This window comes from Pseudonaja textilis, chromosome 1 (genome assembly GCF_049901715.1).
Source record: "Pseudonaja textilis isolate UNSWEBS1 chromosome 1, rPseTex1.2, whole genome shotgun sequence".
Classification (NCBI taxonomy): Eukaryota; Metazoa; Chordata; class Lepidosauria; order Squamata; family Elapidae; genus Pseudonaja; species Pseudonaja textilis.
Window position 1 is genome coordinate 44,261,473 of NC_141990.1, and position 18,789 is coordinate 44,280,261.

At 40.9% G+C, this 18,789-nt stretch overlaps 2 long non-coding RNA genes across 2 annotated transcripts in view; one reads left to right on the plus strand and one right to left on the minus strand.

The window, feature by feature from the left end:
- The window catches only part of LOC113433312 (uncharacterized), a 34,051-nt gene extending 22,624 nt beyond the window's left edge, over positions 1–11,427 (plus strand). The window contains exons 3-4 of the long non-coding RNA XR_015743478.1: positions 3,592–3,766; positions 11,191–11,427. This is a non-coding gene — a long non-coding RNA (uncharacterized LOC113433312). The remainder of the gene's footprint in view (positions 1–3,591; positions 3,767–11,190) is intronic.
- LOC148127590 (uncharacterized) overlaps positions 2,062–18,789 on the minus strand; it is a 102,438-nt gene continuing 85,710 nt past the window's right edge. The window contains exons 2-3 of the long non-coding RNA XR_015743482.1: positions 4,691–4,724; positions 2,062–2,655 (exon numbers count right to left, since the gene is read on the minus strand). This is a non-coding gene — a long non-coding RNA (uncharacterized LOC148127590). The remainder of the gene's footprint in view (positions 2,656–4,690; positions 4,725–18,789) is intronic.

The following is an 18,789-nucleotide window of genomic DNA, read 5'->3' on the forward strand; positions in this document are numbered from 1 at the left end:
AATTAGGATCTGGATGGTACCTGGTTTCAGAAACGTGCTATCTGTAGAAATCTGTAGAAAAACCAAATACTTTTGAGACTCCGTAGCAGAGAAATGAAAAAGATTGCAGTAGTTTTTCTATGGCTGGTTCCCTTCCTACAGAATGCATTCTTCCCTTAGAGCCCTCAGGAAACAAATCAGTCACACCCTGAGAATTGTGCTGTGTCCTTGAGGTAACCTTGTATGGATTTATACTCCAGACACTGAATTTGCTAACAACAGATCAAAGTATTTTGCTGCTCCTGCTAAATAAGATTATTTTTCTTCCTTCCGCCTGATGACTGCCTGCCCAATAGGAAAAAACAGAAATATTGGCAGCATCTCCTAAGTGGCATCAATTGGAGCCTGGTGTATAAAGCAGGAAGAGCTCCCTGTCTTTTTGTGTGTCTAAGAAAATTATCATTGTCCCCATTTAAGAGCTTCTGAAGCAGCTGAGCCAAATCTGTTCAGCAGGCAGAAGAATGAAGGAGAAGATGGCACTGCTTTCTTTTTATCTTCTCCACAAAGGAAGCTTAGTTTCGACTATGGAGCACAACAGACAGTTAGCTGTGACATAAATGCTAAATAGAAATTACAGCTATAGAGAAGTTTTTAAAAATTACTGCCACATCTGAATTTGCTTTCTAATGTTTACTAAATTCAGTCTGTTTTTCATTCTCTTTTATTTTTTAAAACCAGCAGGAACCATGAATACATTTGGAACATATTTCTCTAAACTAATCATTTTGTGACCACTTTATCCTAATGTACATGCTTTGCACAAGCTTTTCTCCTAACAAAAAGTATTTTTAAAGGTTATTTAATACACATTTTTATTGTGGCCTTTTCTCTAATATTGTACAGCTGTTGAAATAAAGTTAAGAGTAGATGAAACATTGTTTAATGAAAAATATATGTTTTCTGGTTTCAAATACACAGTGTGGTGTAAAAATGTTTAAAGATTAACCTTCAGATAAAACCAGAACTTCTCTTGCTGGGACAATTGGACAGACAACCAGAAAGTATTTATGGATGCTTGTTTTTATACATGGTAACTGCAGGGAGATTATTCTAAGCATAAAGATGGAAAGATTGGCAACATTAACTTGTTTATTTACAGAAAAAAACAACATGTATGTTTATTGCTGATTCAAACCCCTTTATAGACTTTGCTGAAAACAGGAAAAAAACGACCTTGTGTTTTATGGCTTAATTTTTTAGACAGGGCAGAATATGGAAGGGAAGTATGATCTAATGAGAAAGAGAGAGAGAGAGAGAGAGAGAATTATAAGTGCTTTAAAGAAATTCTCTATATCTGTACACGTTTTATCCTTTGTCTTTTATTTTGTTTCTATTCTCTTATTGTACTTCACTTTTATTTTACTTTACTTTCTTTAGATTTGTATTGTTTTACTGTCTAAAATACTTCTCTGGTAAGAAAAAGTATATATGGATGGATGGTTGGATAGATGGATGGGTGGATAGATGCATGCATGTACGTATTCATTTCTACTATGCTCCCTCTTCCTTAATTTAATAGCATCAATTATTAAGCTGAGGTTTTAAAGTACCAGAGTTAACTCTGGTGCATTTACATTCCGTTTATACAAGGTTGCTCACTTTTTCTATCAAATAAACACATAATTGTCCTTTACAAGTTTACAATTCAGCATCCAAAATATTGCTGAAAAGCAACCTGAGTTGCTGCAGAGATCAATAGAAGCAACCAGAATCAAAGTAACTGTGTGATACATGACATCTTAAATACTTATCTAACAACACCCTAAAGAATCTGTTTCTGATCTAAAGTTCATAGTTCTGTTAACAGAGGAATTTCTTACTGAGATTAGTTATTGCAGTTCAGTTTACCAAAGTGAATAGAGATACAGTTTGTAATATCCAAAATATGTTTACTTATGTCCAGAGTGGGAAAGGATGAATCAGTTTCAGTTTTCCCATGCTCCTCTTTTCCCAAATGTGAATTCATTTCAATCAGTCTGTCCAAATTTTTTCTATTTATGTGTTTGCATACACAAATATTATCTCACTTTTATCCATGTACACATTTTTAGTGTTTTCCTAAATGAAATGAAGGCCAAAAAAGAGCTAGGTATGGAAGCTTCTGGTTTTGTTTGCAGTACATAGCTTAAGGAGGCTTGTACAATCACACATTACTATTTTTAATGGCCACAGTAAAGTTTATTTTCCCATATATTTACTTGCTATAAACTGTAATCTTTCCATTTCATGTCATTTGATTCTATGGTTTACATTTTTCTCTCTGAATTCCCTAGGTTCATTTATCTGCCAACAAAGGATTACATTGTATTTTTCAGATCAACTGCATTCCTATACATGAAAATTTAGGTCCATGTTAAATTTTAAGTTTTAACTTAAGAAAATACTTTTCTTGATCAGCTGTCTTGCTTAAAATATAGATTTGAAGCTGGTATGAGTAACCCAGAGTCATTAGTTCCCATTTGTAACCTCTTGTTCTTCAAGTATTGTTTCATATTTTTTGCAATCAGAAATAATATATACTATGGAAAGAAAGCTAGAAAAAAATATATAGTTCCTTTTGATTGATAGGGTTAATCCAGAGCATATGGAAGAACCTAAGGACCTTCCTGGTTCCGGCTGTGGAAAATTAACAAAACGATCTCTCTGAAAATTGTAAATAATTTTTCATTCAACAGTTGTTCTTTAAAATTAAATGGTATTTTTTCATAATTAAAACAAACATGTCGGAAATGAAATTAATACCCAAATACCTCAACCTATTTTGCTGTGGGAAACCATAAATATATAGCATAATTTCTTTTTTAAAAAGCAATATCTTACTTAAATAAATAAATACTTAAGACAACGAAAGGATGTTTTCTATTTTATATTGCAATAGTCAGATGCATTCTAAAAGTTCAGAAGATACATTATCTATATTGCACATAACAAGATCAATATACTTTCTGCCAGTTTTCATGGTTTTTGTTTTGTTTTGTCTGCATTGCAAAATATAAATGCTCACAGATTTTTACTACATTTAGATATTTTTTTAAAAAATTAAAATATGCTTCAAATAATTGTTTAGCTTTCACTATGTCAGCTTTTTATATCCTTGTATGATGCGTTGCTGGTCCCACTGCAGGGATGAGGAGTCAGCTGGTAGCCCACGCCCGGACCGACTGCCCGGACGGGCTTCTCTACGCAGAGGAAATGAAGACAAGGACACAAAGGCATGTTCTTGGGGAGGAAGCGCAGAGCAAACTTTGCCCTCTCTTTTATTGTGCAAGTTTAGGGTGGGGTTTAGGGGTGTATGAGGAAACATTCCTTTGGGTACATTTGACCATATAAGGCTATGTATTTGCATATTTGACCATATAAGGAAACTGACCATATAAGGCATACTGACCATATAAGGTAATACCTATGTTGACCAATCATAGCTTTACACATGTTGTTGGTTGTTTTGTTACCTGCCTCACTATGTTGACCAATCATAGCTTTACACATGTTACCTGGCAGGTATGGTATCATTGGATCATTGGGTGATATCGCAACACTTGTACCTTCCAGATTTTCCAGAATATAATACCATCAGCACCAATGAACAAGGTTAAGTATCAGCTTGGAGAAAGTCATTTTGTGCTATTGGTTGTCTCAAAATCAAATCCAAAATGGCTTGCTATGGATATATTGAAAAACTGCACTACCGAGCATCTCTTTATTAAATGAAGTGGGGAACTAAAAGGTCAGTGAATTCTTCTGGCAAGAAAACAGTTAGAGCTTACTTTACTAATTATCCCAGCATTACTTATTTTCTAGTCAGGCCTTCTGCAGGCCTATATTAGCCCAAAGGAAGTTAAAGGAAGTTGTTTGCTGGACTCTTGTTCTGGTCACTTTCTTCCCATCTCACTTTTTTTTTTTGCTCTGGTTTCTACTTTACAATGAATTGCAGTATTATCTTTGCTATCATCTGTGTTTTACAAACTTCCCCTGTCTCTGCTTCAAGTCATCTGCATCTTTCTTAGTGCATGATTTAGGACAGGGATGTCAAATTGCTGGCCCATGGGCCGGATGCGTCACGTGCTGGCCACGCCCACGCCCAGTTTAGCGAAGGAGGAAAAAGTCCCGATATGTGATGTGATGCCACCATGACAATGTGAGTTTGGCACCCCTGACTTAGAACAACATATGCACTATTGTAGCACATTGTTTAAGTTCATTTTTTCAGTCAATAATTGCATAACAGATGGTATATGTGACTTTAGTCTGAAGAAAGCTTGCAGACTTTTTAAGTTATAGAAGACAGCACATAAGAATTGAGCATCATTGTATACCAAAAGCCTGCTTATCAGCTATTCAAGTGGCTGCCTATATGTTACACCAAAAATTGTGTGAAAAGTTTTTCATATGAAAATACATTCCTTCATCTTCCTTTCCTTCTGCTAGTGTGAATGCCAAACCTTTCCATAGGTATGCAAAATTGATTTTGAATATGCTGTACATGGAATGATTCCTCTTATGAAAGTGACCTGAGGCATAGAAAGAAGCACATTTTGAAAGAAACAGGACAAGCCATGTGAATAGAATGACTTTGGTGCTCTTTCAATTGGCTCTGCTATATTTTTTCCATACAAAATCTTATTGCCCGTAATTTTCCATATCAACTTACCTTTTATTTAAATGAATTCAGCTTGACTTTTTGGCTGAAATAAATGAGAAGGAATATGTAAGTATATGAGTCAGGGCAGGGAAAAATCACATGCCTCTCTTTAGTAATCTATTGCTCATTAAATGATTATTGAAAACAGTTTATCCTCTTTCAAGTTCATTTCAGTTGGAGAATTTGAATTGCCACTGGAATGACTGTGATACCAAAAGAAATTCTCTCAGCGTTCAATTGTCTAATCAGAAAGAGAAACAAATATTTTCATATCTTGGGCTTGCCTGGCTATTGTGGCAGTTCTAGTTTCTTTGCATCATTTTCAAAACATCCAGAGACCCAAAATGAAGTGGAGGAAGAATCAAACTGATTGGCTGAGATTTGATCAAATATGAGGTATCTACCAGTGCAGCTAACTTTTTACATAAAATTTAAAATTAGATTCATATAAATAGGCCTTTTCAAGAGTTAGAAGCAGCTGAAGCAAGTCTGAAAACAGTTTAGTTGCATTGTGAATGATTTCACTACAGAGCTATCAAATATATATATGGCATGTATGTAGGTACATGGAAAAACAGTATGTTTCATTTGCTGCCTGTTTCTAGAGTGGGAGCTATAGCTAATAAGTGCATAATAAACCCAGAATCAAATTTAGTATTCAGAAAAACTACACACAGAATTTGTAATTACTATAGTCAAACATTACAATTTACATTATTGGTTATTTTACTACATACAGATCATTCAATCCATTAATTATTCAATGTTTAATGCTGGTTCAGTCAAAAAACTTATAAGACTTCAATGCAGTATTAAATTTAAAAACATACAGTACAAACATACACTAGGACATTCCTTACACATGTCTCCCTATCAGAGTATGCTATCAGTTCTTCAGAACTCTATTGAATGTCCATAGGCTTTCCTGGTGAGCCAAGTCTTCACTCCCATCCCCTTCTCTCCCCATCAATGCCAATAGGGATGGGAAAGACATTAGTTTCTAGAGTAAGCTATTATAGAAGAGATATTAAGGGTACACCTGGATCTTCAGATTCAGATAAAGCTTCTGTTGTAGAGCGGCGGAGGAACGAGGCTGAGCCAGAGTGAACGTTAAAGGCTTTATTCCAAGAATAAAGGGTTGCCGCGTCTGCCTTCTAACTTGGCAGGTTAGCTGGCGGCAACAAGGCTGACACTGCTTGACAGCCGCCTTTTATAGCCGGCTGTCAAACAGTGTCAGCCAATGGGAGCGGCTGGTGCTCCCGCTCAAACAGCGGACCTGGTTGGGGACTCCAACCAGTCCCAAAGACATAGCACTCCTTTCCCCCAGCCGGGAGCATGCATAGTCCTTCAAGTAGGTTGGTTGTCTGCGCTGGCGGCAGGATCGTCGTAGTCCGGGCAAGCTGCTGGCTGGAGTCAAGTCCTCGCCTCCAGGAAGCGTCTCGGGGGTTGTTGAGGAGCAGGCTCGGTCGGGTGGGGCGCTCTGTGAATTAGGTAAGTCCCCCTGTTCGGGCTGACCTTGGTGAGTCGCTCGGTCCGGACGGCAGACAGGTTTGGTTGGTCGTTGGTTTGGGGTCCCTTGTTGGTAGACCGGGTCCTCCAGCAAACTCTCTTGGTCGATGGGGTAGATCGGGTCTTGCAGGGAGCTTTCGTCTGGGTAGACCGGTTCCGGCAGGGAGCCCTCAGTGCTAGGAGATTGGGCTGGGTAGGCATCAGCTGTGCTTCTCCATTGCCTTCTGAGCTGGTCCACATGTCTACGCCACAGGCGTCCATCTTCCAGGAGGACTCTGTAGGATCTAGGACCTGTGACTGACACAACTTGACCAGGTACCCACAGAGGGTCCCCTGCATAATTTCTGGCGTACACCAGGTCATGCAGGGCAAAGTCCCTGACCAAACTGTCAGATCCTATAGGGGTGTCTGGGCAGTAGTGGGGGTGCAACCTGTCCAGGGTGGTCCTAAGGCGTCTCCCCATCAAGAGTTCTGCTGGGGATTTATTTGTAGTGGTGCATGGAGTCGTATGTTGGCTCAGGAGGTAACGGGACAGTTTGGAGTGCCAGTTTTCCTGGCCAAACCTGGCAAGTGCCTCTTTTGCTGACCTGACTGCCCTCTCAGCCATCCCGTTGCTAGCTGGGTGAAAAGGGGCTGTAAGGATGTGTCTGATGCCCAAGTTGGCAACGTACATACTAAACTCACAAGACGTGAACTGGGGGCCATTGTCAGACACCAGCGTATCAGGGAGCCCATGGGTAACGAAGAAACGGGTCAGAGCCTTAACAATTTCTTGAGTGGTTGTTGAAGGTAGTAGGGCCAAGTCTATCCATTTGGAATAAGAGTCTACTACAACCAAGAAGGTCCTTCCCTGTACTGGCCCAGCTAGGTCGATGTGCAGGCGAGACCAAGGACCACTAGCACTTTCCCACTTGGTAGGCATGGCTGCTGGTGGGACAGCCCTGGTTTCTTGGCAAGGTTGGCATGAGCTTACCCAGCTGGAGATTTGGGCATCCATGCCGGGCCACCAAACGTAGCTGCGGGCCAGAGCCTTCATCCTTATGATGCCCGGGTGGCCCTCATGAAGTACCTTTAGGATGGGTACACGAAGAGTGGCTGGGATGACTACCCTTGTCCCCCACAACAGACATCCTTGTAGTTTTGACAATTCCTGCTTACGGGTTTTGAAAGGAGCAAAGTCAGAAGTGTATTGTGTTTCAGGCCACCCCCTTCCCACCCAGTCCATAACTTGGGCAATTATTCTGTCTTTTTTTGAGTGCGCAGCAATGTCCTCGGCTGTAACCGGCAATTTAAGTTCATTAACTTCAAAGATGGCATGAACGGGTGCTGGGTCTTCGACTGGGACTGGCAGGGGGCAGCGGCTAAGGGCATCAGCGTGACTCAAGTTTTTTCCAGGGCGATGCACCAACTTGAATGAGTAAGCGGCCAGGAACAAAGTCCACCTGGTCATTCTAGGTGATAGTACCTGTGGGGTTTGCTTATCCCCTGATAAAAGCCCCAGGAGTGGTTTATGGTCAGTTATAAGTTCAAAATGGTGCCCAAACAAAAATTCATGAAACTTTTTTACTGCAGCTACTGCAGCCAAGGCCTCCTTATCTATTTGGCTGTAGTTCCTTTCTGCAGTAGAGAAGGTCCTAGAGAAGAAGGCAATTGGTGCCTCAGAACCGTTGGGAAGCCTGTGGCTCAGAACAGCCCCAATCCCAAAGGGGGATGCATCAGCAGCTAGGACCAGGGGGAGTCGTTGATTATATTGGATTAAAACTGCATCAGATGTGAGTAAGGATTTGACTGACTTGAAAGCATGGGCTTCTTTGGGTCCCCAATGCCAGGGGGAATCTTTGTCTAACAGTCTGTGTAAGGGTTCAGCAATAGATGCTTTGTGCGGAAGAAATGAAGCGTAAAAGTTTAGTAGCCCCAGAAAGGCTTGGAGCTCCGTCTTGTTAGTTGGAGTGGGTGCCTCATGGATAGCCTTTACTTTGGATTCGACTGGGTGAATGCCAGAGGCATCTATCCTATACCCCAGAAAGTCCACTTGCCTAGTGGCGATGGCGCACTTCTCCCTTTTAAGTTTGAGGCTATGCTGCCTAACCTTCTCTAGGACTGCTCTGACCCTTTGTATGAGCTGAGGTCTGTCAATTGCTGAGACTAAAATGTCATCGAAGTAAGGGACAACCCCTGGGAGACCTTGGAGAATCCTTTCCATGAGGGATTGGAATATACCCGGGGCTACACTTACCCCGAATTGGAGGCGTTTGCACTTGAATGCCCCTCTATGTGTGACTATGGTTTGTAATTCAGCTGTCTGATCATCGACAGGGAACTGTTGGTATGCCTGGGACATATCTAATTTGGCAAAGATGGTGCCGGGTTCAAGGTGTGTAACAGGTGTTGAATAACAGGGACAGGGTAGGCGCTGACCTGCAGATAACAATTGAGGGTGGTTTTATAGTCTGCGCAGATTCTTATGCTGCCATCTTTCTTGAGTGGGGTGACTATGGGGGTCTCCCATTTGGCAAAGTCAGTTGGCTCTAACACCCCTTGCTTCAGTAACTTATCTAATTCTAAATCTAACTTAGGACGGATGGCAAAAGGCACTCTGCGTGGCTTAAGGCAAAGGGGAATTGCCTGAGGGTCCACAGTGAAGGAGATGGGAGTGCCAGAATAGCAGCCCAGCTCGCTGCTAAAAACATCAGAGTAGTCTGAGAATAGGGCGTCTACGTCAGAGGTTGAGACAGCATGGATCCCCGTTACACTAAGGCCGAGAGAAGGGAACCAATCTAGTCCCAACAGACTGGGGAGGGCACCATTAACAACCACCAAAGGCAAATGGCCTTTAAACCCTTGGAACTGAACTAAAAACTTGCCTTTCCCGATGACAGGGATGTTCTTGCCTTGGTAGTCCTGCAGTGTCAGGTGGCATTTCTGCAGCTTCTTCTTTGAGAATCTGGGATGAATCTTCTTTAGGGTTTCCCAGGAGATGATCGAAAGTGCAGATCCCGTGTCTACCTCCATTCTGCAAGGCTTACCTTCTAAAGAAACAAAAATACTGATTTTATTAGGAGTCTTGGAAGTATGGTTCGCGTGGTAGCAAGTATAGCAGTCCTCCACTTGCCTTTGGAAATTAGCAAGTGGTGGAGGTCTCTGAGGAAGGCTTCGCCCTGCTTGGCAGATTCTGGCTAGGTGGCCTTTCTTCTGACAATTTAGACAGATGGCATTCCTAAACCTGCAGGATGCCCTAGAGTGGGAACCCCCGCAGGCTAGGCAAATGGGAGGTTGCTTGGGGGTGAAGTTGTTTCTCTGCCCCGCTCCTTCCTGTGAGGGCTTTTGTTGCCTAAGGCGGTTAATGTCTGTTGAGTCTATGGGATCTTCTTCAAGGGAAACTTCCTCTGAATGAATAGTGGAGCTGCTGGGTCTTAAAGGAGTTCCTTGAATCTCAGCTGCTGATTGGGCAGAGAGTTCAGCAGCTTGGGCTTCTTCTACGGCTAAAGCTAGGGTTAAATCCTTTTTGGCTAGCAAGTGCCTTTGAAGCCTAAGGTCTTTAACCCCACAGACGATCTGGTCTAATAACATGTCCTCTAGGTAGTCTCTAAAACCACACTGTAAGGCAGCTGTCCTCAGAGCTGCCATATACTCATTAATTGACTCCCCCTCAGCCTGCCTTCTAGTTCTGAAGGCATATCTCCTGGCTATCTGGGATGGTTTAGGTGAGTAGTGGTTGGAGAGGATCTCTTGGAGTTCATCCCAAGGTATGCTCCTGATAGAGCGAGGGGCAACTAGTGCTGTAGCGGTGTCAAAAACCTCAGCCCCACAGTAGCTGAGGAAGAAGGATTTTTTTTTGTGTTCAGCAGCATCTGTTAGACCAATAGCGTCGAGGAAGTAGATGAACCGGTTTTTATATGAATCCCACGTTTCCTCGGCTGGCTTGAAGGGTGGGAATGTCGGATTGGCATTCATTTCGAGGCGGCAGTGCCCTTCACCTTAGTAGTTGTGAATCAAAATTCGCGCTCTTAGAAGAGCGTTTGCGGCTGCGTCTATCAGGCGGTGTCTGTCTTCCCGGCTGAGGCGGCGTTTTGAATTTCGCGCTCTTTGTGAGCGCCGGCGGCTGCGGCTTCAGCGCCCGTGGCTTCGCTCTTTGTGGCCACAGCTCTTTTGACTTGCACGTCTGGCAGCCTCCGATCACATCCCGCCCTCGTCGCCAGTGTTGTAGAGCGGCGAAGGAACGAGGCTGAGCCAGAGTGAACGTTAAAGGCTTTATTCCAAGAATAAAGGGTTGCCGCGTCTGCCTTCTAACTTGGCAGGTTAGCTGGAGGCAACAAGGCTGACACTGCTCGACAGCCGCCTTTTATAGCTGGCTGTCAAACGGTGTCAGCCAATGGGAACGGCTGGTGCTCCCGCTCAAACAGCGGACCTGGTTGGGAACTCCAACCAGTCCCAAAGACATAACAGCTTTAGTCTGCACTGCAGGAGTTAACTGAAGGGAGTGCACCTGAGGAGACTGGTGATATAGAGCCTGAACTAAGCAAGGTCTCAAGCTCAGAAACACATATTAAGAAGACAACAGGAACTGAAGTGCTTTGCTTGGAAAAAAAAAGTAGAGTGATTCAGTCAAACTACTAAATGAAGCAAACTAATGGTAGGGATTTTATAAAGAAAAAAGCACTTTGGTTGATACTTTATGACAATCAGAATTCCTTTCCAACTATGGCCCTGTTTCTATATGCTGGTGGGATTTCTTGGACCATCTGTTTGAACTTTGGAGTGGATCATATATTCCATTCAATGTGGAAAATCCACCCCCCCATCTCAAAACCACATATCTTACCAAACTTGGTGGAGGTTAGAAGACATGGCAGAAAGAAGAAAAGAGCATGAGAGAAGGAATACCCTTCCCAGTGTGCAGCTAAAATTGTTTTTGCAAAAAGCCTTCACCTCCAAACTGAACTACAATGGTCATTCAGTAGTCGACAGATAATAATTAAAGTATTTATTCTATTTTTCAGATGGAAAGGTTCCCAGAATTGCTTGCAGAGCAATATCTCATGATTTTCAGTTTAGCAGAGGAAGAAACAGATGGAAAATGGATTTTGCATGGAAAAAGAATACAAGAATTCAGAAATATTCAATTCTTAAAATTTTTCAGGATTATAGAATTATAAATTGCAAGGCTGCAAAATGACTTTAATTCAGCTACACATTCTCCATATTAAAACATTTAATGAAAGAGTTCAAAAAATCTTTATATGATGTAAAATCTCCTGATTTGTTAGCCAAACTTCTATAAACGGGCCTGTCTGTTTTCTGTCATTTTCTGTTATTGACTTTAATTTGATGACAGTTGGGGCAAAGGTAGAAACAATCTTTCTATCTTTAAAAATGGCTGTCTCGTGTTTGTTTTAGGTCCCTTGTGCTTGTGGAGCATAAGCATTCAAGTACAACTTGTTCTGACAAAACATAAACATTTTTATTTTTAATCCATTTTTATTTGCAGCCATCCTTTATGGTCAAAATAATTAGTAGAAGTTACCCATTTAGCACTCTTGAAGTATGTTGTACTACAGCTGCTATTACTTCAATGACAGTATGCGATTGTACTAACTATACATACACATGCACACAGATATGCACATATGTATACATATGCACATATAAAGTATATGCACAGTATGGTTTATATAACAGGGAGAGGAAAAAGAGGAAGGAAATGGTAGGTAAACTGAGATGAGCAAATCATTTATGTAATGTTTCTACAGAACAAATACAGAAAAGTTAATTCCGCAATACAGTGTTCCACAGATGAGGGATTTAGATTTAAAACCTGTCTAGGCTTTAAGTTAGCTAGAGATATAATGTGAAGCAATTTGGGAATTATAATTGTGAGAGGTATCTCTCTTAGACTTCTGAGTCTCTATTTCTCCAGTGCCTTTTAATCTCAGAGTCTCTTTTCCAATCACTTGTATCATTTTTTTCTTCCTTTCAGGGCCCATTCACTTAGGCAACAATAATTCAGAATTTTACTTATTAATTTATTTACTAATTTATTAAATGTATATGCCAACTATCTCACAATCATACAACTCTGGGCAGCTTACAACACTAGAAAAAACCAGGATAAATAAACATTAAATCTTAAAAACATTAAAAATAACTAATCTAATAATGACCTCATAATTAGGTAAAGTAGAAACCAGAATATAAATGGGATGGGAGTGGGAAATTATTCTTAACCCATTAACCAGCTCCAATGTGGAAGACCTCCTCCCCATCGGGATCTAAGCCAGTCAGAATAGCCAGGTTTTGAGGTCCTTTCGAAGGCCAAGAGCATTGGGGTGGATCTCACCTCCAATGGCATGATATTCCAGGGAGCAGGAGTGACAGCAGAAAACCCTCTTTTTCTGGATTCTACCAGATAAAATTCCTTGGCCAGTGAGATTCTTAGCATGCACCTTCTGCCAGAGCAAGTGAGGCAGGTTGATCACACTCAAGAATATTCCTCATATAGCCTGGTCCCGTTCCATAAAAGCCTTTAAAGGCGATAACCAATACCTTGAATTGAACCCAGAAGCTGACCAACAAACAGTGCAGCTTACAACAGTGGTGTATCATGGGCCATTCCTAGGGCCCCCTAGAACTGCATTCTGTACCAGTTCTAGCTTCCAAATACTCTTCAAAGTATCGCCATGTAGAACACATTGCAGTAGTCTAAACACAAAAGGCCCAAGGCATGAGCAACCGATTACAGGGCCCCACAATCCAGGAATGGGTGCAAATGCTTTCCTAACCAATTGTGGCTAAGAGAACTCCTAAGCTGTGTATTCAGTCTATCTGAAGAAGTGTACCCCTTCCAAAACTAAAAATGTTAAAGTCACAGATCGAAAGGTTCCACATACCCGTAACCAGAGGTGATATTCAGCCGATTCTCACTGGATCAGGCGAACCAGTATCAAGAATTTGACGTGGGTCACTGAACCGGTAGCGACTTCTGGCTGGCCATTCCCCCGACCTGGTCGCCTGGTCACCGCTCACTCACCCCTTCTGCATACTTGATGCCTTCGCCACATGGCCCAACTAATCGCCTCACCAGTTGCCTTGTTGATGCCCAGTCAGCTCAGCTCTCCAAAGCTAAGCAGTGCATGCTGCCTGCTGAGACTTCACCTTGGGTCGGGGGCTGGGCCCCCAGGGATGTGCACTATTCCCTGAGGCCCTGGAACCACCAGCTGCCTTGGCTGGGTTGGGGAACACGTGATTTCCCAGCTCCAGCCTTTTCCTGCATCCACCGCCCTCTCATCACCTGCTTTCCCTTAGACACAATGCGTCACCCATTTTCCCCTCCTTCAGAGGCCCTGGCCTGACCTTAATCACCTTGTTTCCTCCCTTATGACTGCTTCTATCGTCATCCATGGCCACGATCTTACTTTTCTCCAGTGGCTGGATGCCAGGGAAGGCAAGCCAGGGCTAAGAGCTGCTGGGCTCCCCACCATCCCGCATCACCCAGTCACATGACCTCCCCAGTCACATGACCACCAAGCCACGCCTACCCAGTCACATGACCCCAAGCCATGCCCACCGAAAAAGCCACACCCACAGAACCGGTAGTAAAAAAAATTTGAATCCTACCACTGCCCATAACCTCTTGGTTCAGCTGAAGCTTCTTGCCCCCCTATTCCAGATCCAGAATCGGTGCTAAACCCCAGTTTTCCTATGATATGGTCAATATTTTTCACCTAAACCTGTTCCTCTGAACTCCATTGTGCCACAATTTATTGTAGTTTATTTGAAACCAGAGCAATGTTGACATTTTCTTGTATAACTTTGCAAGCTCTGTATGTGGTCTGTCCTCCCCTTGGCAGAAACTCTTGCTTGTATCTTTCTCTGGATAAAAAATACTGACGTAATTTCTTTTAATTATCCCAGCTTGCTAGAGCCACAAGGCACAGTGGAGGAGATAAGATTTTGGTTCTTCATAGCTGTTCTTTTTAACAACTATTCAGATTTTGTGGCCCACAGAGAAATTGACATTAAATTCACTACCAAACTTGGATGGAGAGGCAACAATGCAGCTTTTCTCTTTGGTGTAGAATGGGGGCATGGGGTTTATGATGGCTCCAAGAGCTGTGGTTCGGGTGGATATTGTTTGAAATCTGTTATTTTTCACTACCCTATTAGTCAATTGTAACATAATATTTGATGCCTGTTTGTTGTATTCCAAGTCTGGAAAAAGTAAAAAGACAATAGGTGGCTTTTGAAATGGCTTAGAGAGATTGGAGTAGTAATGTGGAAATGTCATCAGATTCTCTAGAAATGCTTCTTCTCATCTTATGCCCAGTCAGCTTCTTCATATTTTCTTCAGAATTGCCAAACTCTTGCCTGTCTCTAAGACATTTTTTCTTCCTTTCAATTCTGTCTGATTCTTGGAGATTGCCTAAGCCCCTGCAATTTTCTTGGCCAAGTTTTTCAGAAGTGATTTGCCATTGCCTTCTTCCTGGGACTGAGAGAAAGTGACTGGCCCAAGATCATCTAGTTGGCTTTCTATTTAAGTGAGTCTAGAACTAAATGTCTCCTGGTTTGTAGCCTGATACTTTAACTACTACATCATACTGGTTCTCATAGCATAGACATTCTATGTAGGGTATTCATATGTGTGTGTCTGGGGAAGAGAAAGTCTATTATAAGTAGGGGTGGGATTCTATCAGTTCGGGCCGGTTCAGCCGAACCAACAGCTCCAAAAATCATCTGGGAGCAAACCAGTTTGCTCCAACAATCAGCTGCTGGGGCCACCCACCCTGACTCCATACTGACCTTTATTTCCTGCTTTTGAAGCTCAGCTGCATCGCACGGCAAAGTGGATTGCTGCATGTCAGCTGTTGAAGACACAGGGAGAGTGCAGGAGTGTAGGAGAAGGTCAGTAGGAAAGCCTCTGCGCATGCGCAAAATGTGCAAAGCATGTCCACCAAGCCACGCCCACCAAACCAGTGGTAAAACAATTTGAATCCCACCACTGATTATAAGCACTTCCAGAAAAATGTACACACAAACTTCTCTCAAATCTTCATGCTGAACATACAATTCTATAGCAAAGCAGTATATGGGGACACCAGATGTAGGGTGTTTTATATGTACCAAAACTCTTCCTTGACTAAGTCCTAACTGATTCATGTTCCAGGCAAAAAGGACCTATGAACTATTCAGACAATCATCCTCTGCTCTTCTTTTTTGCACCATCCTTCTCTCCCCCCTCCCCCACCCCAGGTTTAGTTCTACCAATTCCTTGACACTCGTTTGATATCTAATATAACATATATTGTAAATTCTTTACTATGTCACTCCTAAGATTCTTGGCCTGCCTACTGATATTTCCATTGTTGTTTTTCCATTATCTGGATAATCTTTATATTTCAAAAACTATGACTTTAATATTGTTGCTTATGCATTATTTCTTTCCTTCATAAAGTTACTTCATGTAATCCTGAGTGGCTCTTTTCTTGTCCTACTTCCATTTGGGTTTCATTGAATTTATTTTATGGAAATGCACTTCGAAGCACATTATTGCATTTATTTTCTGATGTTTGTGAGGTTTTTAATCTAATCAACAGGGCTTTTTAGGAACTCTGGTAGACTTTAATACAAATTAGAAATGTGTCCCAGGACTATAGCAGTTGCCACTTTTATTATGATCCAGGATCAATATTTTTATTTCAATTATACCACCTGCATAATTCTATATAAGTGCACAATATCCATGAAATAAAAAAAATGAGAGGAATTTGTGGGCACTGAAAATGTGGGATAATCGAGCTAATAAGATTTTTCCATGTTTGATCCTGTAATTTTTATCTGAGGAAAAGGCTCTTGAATACATTTAAAGAAGAAAACAGGTGGATGAATTCATAACTTGGGAAAAATGTACTAATACTATGCATAGTTTTTGTAGGCAGCTGCAGGAAGAATTTCAGTGATCTTGTGCCATATAGCTTTTGTTATGTGATTGCATTCTTTTGCAATAGGCAGCTGTTACTCATCTTATGTGCCTAAAATCATCATGCTGTAGAGTACAGAATTCAATTTAATTCGTTATTCTATGGTGACACAGTTGAAAGACAATATATGTTTTCTGAAATGAAGGACAGCTTTGCTTTTCTAAACCAAGTACTGTATGAAACAGGAAAGGTGTAAAAACAGGTATGCTGCAACATTTTAATAATTTTAATTCCTGTTTAACCTTCCAGGTAACTTTAAAATTGCAAACTCTCAGCTCGCTTCCAGGGAAGCAATTACTAGTGATTGTCATTTAATTTTTGGAGGCCACACACTGTGCAATAAAGAGTGGGAGGATTGCATTTATGTATATTTCTTAAGTTCCATTTCAACCGCTGATCTTCCTGACATGGAAGAACAGTATTATGAATGATGAAAAGAAGTTGTTACAGTATGCTTATATGCATGAGAAACACTGTTTTTTATTCATTTATTTATTTATAAAATTTATTGGCTGCCCATTTTACCACAGGGTAACTCTGGGTGGCTTATAATCATAAACTGTTCTAATCATCTTTGTAGTTTCCCAGATGCTATCATGGTAACAGAATACTGAATCAGATAAACATGTGGTCTGATCTACAGGATTCCTTCAAAACAAAGAGAAAGTTCTTTGGGATGTATGAGAGACAGAGGGAGACACAGAGAGAGGGAGGGAGGGAGAGAGACAGAGTGTGTGTGTGATGCTGCAATAAAGCAAGAATGGGGAAAGTAAGGGGTTTTATGCATTATTGGAGAAAGATTGGACAATTCTCTTGATTAACCTCTGTTATATAACTTATAAGTTATATTTTCCTGAAGTTGAAGAAATGGCATTTTAGCATTGACTACTGACTAAAAGTTTAAACAGATCTATCAGACCATCAGTAAAAAGAACTACCACTTTGAAGATTTACTAGTTCAGACTACAAACTACATGTAGGTTTTCATCACAAAAATCCATACAATCAAATTAAGATGGGAGATTTGCTGCATTAGAGCACAGCATCAGCTGTTAATCAGAATGACACAAAGAGGATGAAATATTTGATGTCCTGATACAACCATCAACCTTTCATACTTGTGTCATACGCAAGGACATAGTGTTTGCATCATGACATTGCAATGCATAGTTTATAGGTTGCTCTCTCTGCCCTCTCCTATAGATACTAATATATTATAACTACAGATACTAAGGCCACCATGGAGCTAAGGTGTCACAGAATGCTAATCAAGGGCATCTTAGTTGTTTGTAGCTAAGATGTAATACTTCCTCAAAACTTGGATTCTCTGTTTCTAAACACCCTTTGATTTAGGAATTAGTGGACTCAACACTAGGAACGCTTGTTGGCCGTATTCTCTGGGAACTAAATCTAAACTAGAACCATCACAAGATCTGAAGGCAATACCACCAGTAGTTTACTATGAATTGTTGTGCAAAGATGTACTTCTTATGTCTTAAATCGCTCTGCATTTATTTTACAAAATTGAATTCTTGTTCTAATACAGTGAGAGAAGAGAAAGAAGTTTTCTTTGCCCGTATCTTCCATTTCATCATAATTTTGTATACTTTTAATTCTTATCCATCTTTCTAAGCTATCTGTCTTTTACTCCAAGAAAAATAGTTCTATGCTACTTCCAAGTTGTTAGAAGTCAGAGCTACATTAATTAAGAAACAAGTAACAACACGGTATTCAAGGTGATTTCAGTAACTCTAGAGATGTCTGCTCTGTGAGGAAAAATTTTATGCAAACAATCAAAATACCAATTCTATGCATAAGTAACAATGCAATATTTTAAATGCATTTGAAAGCCAACAAAGTGTACATTTTATATAAGCAACATTCCAAAAGTTTCTGAAAATAATGCCATATCTTTAGGTTGCAATCTACTAAATATGGATTATGGTGACAACATAATTGTCCTTGTTTCATTAAATGAATCATTTGAGACCCTTAAATATGTTTGGGTGTGGAACATAGTTGATTATCAAAACTTTCTATAATAGAGGTAGAGTAAACTGATATTTTAATATGTTTATTGTTTCCTTTTGTCTCCTGTAAGTCATCTTAACCATGCCATTCAGGAGACAACGTGGTGGCATTTGTCTGGCTTTTCATTTAAAAAGGCAGGTCTTTGTCTGAAAATGACTGGCATTTTCAATTTTTCACTGAAAAACAAATCTCAAAATCAAGCAGTTTTTTTAAGTTGATAAAAGATTAGTTTATCCACAAGATACACACTGTAGCTTAATGCAGAGAGAAGTTACCCTGTATGTTGTAAAGATTCAAGTGCCATGAAACTCTAATAACTCCATTTCTTAATATAAAAGAAGTAAACAAGTGAATTAACTGAGACATCAAAACATCTTACTAAGAGAAACCTGAAGATGTTTCTGATAAATTTTAGCCAGAGGTGGTATTCAGCAGGTTCTGACCAGTTTTGGAGAACCGGCAAATACTACCTCTGACTGGCCCTGGCCACATCTAATGTCTGCCTCCTGAGTCCCAGCTGATCAGTTGGGTCTTCTTTTGTTGCCCTGCACAGGAGAATGGAGCTGGAAAGCAGGTTAGCGGGGTGGGGAGGGA